Source organism: Haemorhous mexicanus, chromosome Z, assembly GCF_027477595.1.
Source record: "Haemorhous mexicanus isolate bHaeMex1 chromosome Z, bHaeMex1.pri, whole genome shotgun sequence".
Lineage (NCBI taxonomy): Eukaryota > Metazoa > Chordata > Aves > Passeriformes > Fringillidae > Haemorhous > Haemorhous mexicanus.
The window spans coordinates 21692241-21697651 of record NC_082381.1 but is presented as its reverse complement, the minus strand read 5'-3'; the positions used below and the strand labels follow the sequence as shown (position 1 = coordinate 21697651).

The 5411-nt window shown below is 49.1% G+C and overlaps 1 long non-coding RNA gene across 1 annotated transcript; it reads right to left on the bottom strand.

Annotated features, from left to right (window-relative positions):
- Positions 1-300: 300 nt before the first annotated feature.
- On the bottom strand, positions 301-2572 carry LOC132342037 (uncharacterized). The gene is made up of 3 exons (XR_009490375.1): positions 2205-2572; positions 1724-1841; positions 301-1346 (listed from the first exon to the last, which is right to left on the bottom strand). It is a non-coding gene; the product is annotated as an uncharacterized LOC132342037 (long non-coding RNA).
- Positions 2573-5411: the final 2839 nt, after the last annotated feature.

The following is a 5411-nucleotide window of genomic DNA, read 5'->3' as shown; positions in this document are numbered from 1 at the left end:
GCTTGGAGTTCTGCTCTCAGTGGAGTCCCGGAGTTTTCTCAGCAGGCCTCTGCAGCGAGTTCTGAGCCAAGGCGTGGCTCTGCTGCCAGCCCAAATCTGCCCTCCCCTTGCCCAGCCTGAGTGCAGGTGGGGCATGTACTGGCCATGGCCGGAGATTTCCATGGCCAAAATCCTCCAGCATTTCCATCTGCTCATGGCTTTGGGTAGCACAAATCACACAACAGCCATCGCAGCTGACAAATGGCATTTCCTGCAGATTGCCACAGCCGCACTGCTGATACACAAATCTACCAGAATCAATTTCAGTTGAAAAATGTCATTTATTACAAACTGCTACACCCATGCTGACAATACAGAACTCAACAGATCTCAATTTAAGGTAAAACCAGCAATTTATTAGATTATTACAACCTGTCTATGTAAAAATATACAAATACCAAGTTCACTTAACCAAACTTGATTTATTGCTAGCCTCTACTATACACAACTCACTATACACAAAGATCAATTAGGCGTTTAACAGCTTAATTTATTACATATTACTACAAACGTAGACCCCATATAGAAATACAAAAATATGCATTCCCTCTCTAAATACCCCAACAAGAATTCAATAGTTATGCAAGTATACATCTTTAAACAGAATTAAATACATACCTACACGAACATATATTAAAAAAAATCTATAACAATCTACAGATGTAAATATAGATTAAATATTATAAATTATATAAAATACATATATAAATACTTCAACCACAACTATTTTTAAATATACAAATATTACTGTACCAGTTTAAATACCAATCCAACTGCATTCATACAAATATACAGCTATGCATCTGGACACAAATGTAAATATATTTAAATACAAATACATCAATATACAATTAAAAATATAAAAATAGCCATCTGTACCGATACAAATACCAATACACTAATTTTAAAAGATATATACTGAAAACTACATTGATAAATATAAACACCTACAAAGCTGTACACATATGGAAAAATAACTAAACACAGATATTACAACATACATAAAAAAGTAGATAACTATTTACACAAATACGTAACTGCAAACCTGTATGAATATATCCATACGTACATAGATAAGAGAGTACATTCATAAATATAATAAGATACATACAGAAATATACCAATACAAATAGCAAGCTACATATGAAAATATCAATGTAATTATTAGTTAGTCCATGCTAGTCCATATATAATTAAACAGCACAAAAAGCAGAAAGATCCCAGCTGCCCCATCTTCAAAGCCTCTCCCTCGGTCTTCTCCTCCCGTGCAGAGCAGCTCTCCTGGACAGGGACAGCAGATGGGACATCTGGCAAGCAAAGGGAACACTGAGTGAGTACGGGGACGTTTCCCTTGGCAGCAGCTGCACTTCCCTCAGGGAAGAGGAAATCTCAGAGCCTCCCCAGGAGGGTTAGAAAGAAAAAGCAGGCGAGCGGGCTAGGCTGTGGTGAGCGCAGCCGCGGCGGGACCGTCCCGCAGCCCCGGCAGCCCGGCACAGGCGGCACAGCTGCCGGGCCCTGCCGGCACAGCTGCCTTGGCCAAGGACAGCCCCTGTGCCGGCCGGGGCAGCTGCGCTGAGCGGCCCCAGCACGGGCAGGGCCCGCTCCTGCCCCGCCGGGCAGTGCCCACGGCCACAGCCCACGCCGCCCTCAGCCCCACCCTGCCTGCCCGGGCCTGTGGCCTCACCCGAGCTCTCTCCAGGCTGGCAGCAGCAGGTCCCCATTCCCTGCTCCTGCTGCTGGCCTTCAGCTTCTCCCTGCTGGCTCCCATCAGGCTCTGGCTGTCCACAAGGTCTTCCATGCAGCTGGGGCAAAAGTGGAGGCTCGGCAATTGGTTCCAAGGCCTGGCAGAGCTGCAGTCCCGGAGCCCTCTGTGCTCCCTGCTGGCTCCATCCATCCCTTCAGCCCCGCCCTGCTCTCGCTGAACCCCCAGCTCCCTTCAGTTTCTTCAGGCCCTCACAGTCCTCTCATCCCCTCAGTCCCTTTCTGACCCATCCCATCCCATCCCCCTTAGACCTGTCAGCCCCTCAGCCTGTGCCACTTCCCTGTCACCTCAGTGCCACCATCAGCCTCGGCTGCCCCACAGCCCTCAGCCCCAGCAGCAGCTCAGGCTCCTCGTCCCTTCAGCGCCACCGCCCCCTCAGCCCCCTCAGCCCCCTCTGGCTCACCGTCCTTCAGCAGCTCCTCAGGGGACAGTGCCTGGGGCCAGCGGCAGCTCCCACCGCTCCAGGGACAGCCGGGGCTGGAAGTGCTGCTCTGGCCGGCCCAGCCGCCAGCTGGGATCCAGCACAGGGAGAGGGGACACAGGGGGCACAGGGGGAAAAGCAAGAGGTGAGAAAGGCAGCCGAGGGGGCAAAGAGGTAAAAATGCAGCCCAGGCCTATGAAAACCACAACCTAGTCATCTAAACATTCATATTCATCTTACTCTATAACTATACGCATTTAAAAATGAAACTTCATCTATAATATTTTTTGAACTCTACACAAAAAAAAATTAAACTCTGAAAATCTATAAGTGTAAATTTATAATAAAATCTATCATTTGTCTAACTGAATACATATCCTTATTTTACTCTACAGATCTATCAATATATGCTTATATAAAAAGAACACTCTAATCTATAAATAGATCTATACCCTTTCATACATAAAACCATAGGAATCTATAAACATATTTACAAACAGAGGAATTCTACCTGCCCGATGGTCACGGGCTCTCCTCTGTCTCCTCCTGCCACGCAGGGCAGCCCTCCTGGAGATGTTGGTCAGATGGCATCTGGGAAGCCAAGGGAACGCTCAGTCAATATTGGCCCTTGTGCACCTTTCCCTTGGACAGCAATTCTCCTTCTATCAGAGACTGCCAAAGATGGCCTGAAAGGCAGACTCTCACTTGGCAATTTGAAGCCTGCCCTTAAAAGAACATGGACCATTCCAAGTATTCAAATGTGTGTTTCAAAACATTGAAGGATCTCAATAAAGTCTCAGAACTCGCAGTGCAAAGGGCACCCACGAGAGCCTGAATCACACACAGCCCCAGGAGCCACAAAGAAGCCCAGCCTTGCTCTTTCTCTGTGCTGACAGACAGACCTCAGTCCTCACTGAAATGCCTGAAGCTGAGGGCTGCTGGGAGCTGAGTCATGAACCAGCTCCATTACCAGGGCCATCTACCAACTGCCCCCTGCAGCGAGCAGCAGCTGCTCCAACTCGACCATCGGCTCTGGCAGGAAGGGCTGCGACGGACAGAGCTCCCTACGAGGCCTGCAGGCTGCACCAGCTTGGCTAAGGAATGGATCCAAAGCGCTCCCTCTCTCCTCTTAGGTCTCCCTAATCAGGGCTCATTCCAGCTTTCCCTTCTGATACTGGACTGACTGTGATGTTTCACTTGGCTGGCCTCTGATGTTCTGCTCCTTGTTTTTCTGGTGGGTCAGCACCAATACCAGCAGACTGGTACTACACTGAGTCAGTGATCTGGACTTCTAGCCTGACTTTTTGCTCTTTTTTTCCCCTGTTCCTTCAAGAGTTGCTCAGCCTGGCCTCCCCTGTCAGCCTGCAGCAAATTTATCCACCGATTTCAGCACAAGGCTGGGACACCCAACAGGGTGACACAACTCCCCCAAGGTCAGCTTTATTCCCTGCTCTCTTGCCACGGCACAGGACTCAGTGCCAGAGCCTCTGGAGAAGCGTGGAGGGCAGGGCTAAGGCAGCTTGTGCCAGTGCAGGATTTGAACTCAAAGCAGCAGGAAGCACCAAGCCTGCTCAGAGCAGCCATCTCACACCTCTCTAAACCAGTGAGGGCTCTGTCCTTACCAGGCTCCTCGGGCTCCTGGGAACCGTTCCTGCAGCTCTCGGTGCCAGATGCAGCTTCCTCTGCTGCAGCTCTGTCCACAGGCTCCCCTCCTGAGGAATCGGGGGCAACACTGACATTGTCCTGAGCAGAAAAACAGAAAGAAAGGAACCCAAAGATCACTCACTATTTTCCTGGAAACACATCAGGGATACGATAACTCTCCTTCTCCACTCCCAAAGGACATGGAGCACGGAGGAGGGAACACTGCACACACGGTTCACATGAGCAGCCTTTTAAACTCAGGATTCAGGTGGCCAAGGTGAAACTGAAGCTCTTACAAAATGACCTTTGAGACAAAACATGAGCACAGCAAACCAGGAGACACCAAGTGAGGGGACGTGCCCTCAAGCTCTGACCCTGGCTCAGGCCAGAGCTGGGAGAAATCAGCCAGCAGAAAGCCATGGGCTCTCCCTGCTGCCAGCAAGGACAGAGCTCGCTGCCAGCCCTGCCCAGGGCTCGGTGCTGCAAACCCCCACACAAAGCACACACTTCTGCCTGGGAGTATCACCACCCCCAGCCAAGCGCTCACACAACCCAGCACAAGGTGGTGCTTTTTGGAGCCCTCTGCTGCTGCCCCATGGGTATGATCCAGGCAAACATTTATGCACCCAGGGCATTCCCAGGATCGCATTTGTGATCAGGGGCAAAAATCTGGACATTGGGACAGCAGGAAAAAATAACAACCCAAAGGCAGGAACAGCCAGACAACCAAGTAGTGTTTCTATTCCACCGAGGAAGTAATTGTCCACAATGAAACACCTGCAAATTACCTTTGGACACAAGGATATTCTCACTATGACCAGTTCCAGAATATTCATCTCTTCTGTGACAGTCTGGCCAACAGGACCCCTAAAGATCCTAAAGATGGTTCTGAACCTGCAACGTTTTCTTTTATTACGGAATAAAATGCTTCTGAAAACTGCTAAGTCTGACTTTACAGAAGACAAAAGTCATGCCACTTGAAAGAAGGCATTGGTAAATCCAAAAAATCCGTCTCCCCACCTTGAGTTTGTACTGCTTCATAATCACAAATGTACTGCAGGCAATTGGTCAGCACATGAACAGAAAGAGAGACATTGTTTGGCCAACACGTATAATATTCTGCAAAAGGACAGAGAGCTGCAGCTCCAGCCCAGCCCCAGCCACGGCTCTGGGAGCACATACACGCACGGCAGGGCTCACACAGCAGCAGCAGCAGCTACAGCTGCAGTCCTGCCCTTGCCCGGCCTTGGCCTTCCCACCCAAAAGAGGCACAGCCCACACCTGCTGCTGGAACAGAGGCACCTCTGGCATGCCCCTCCCTACACGGGACACTTGGCCTTCAGTGGCAATTCTCCAAACACTCTTCTCTTCTTTCCCAGCAAGAAAAACCTCTTTTTCATTTCTTCTTCATTCCCTTTCTCAAAAATCTTTCTTTAGCAAGAAGAATTAAATAAGTAAATCATGATGAAATAAGTTCAATTAAAGAAGCCTTTGCTTCTCCGCCATGTAACCACGTTTGAAAGCTCTCAGTCCAGCCCCTTTTTC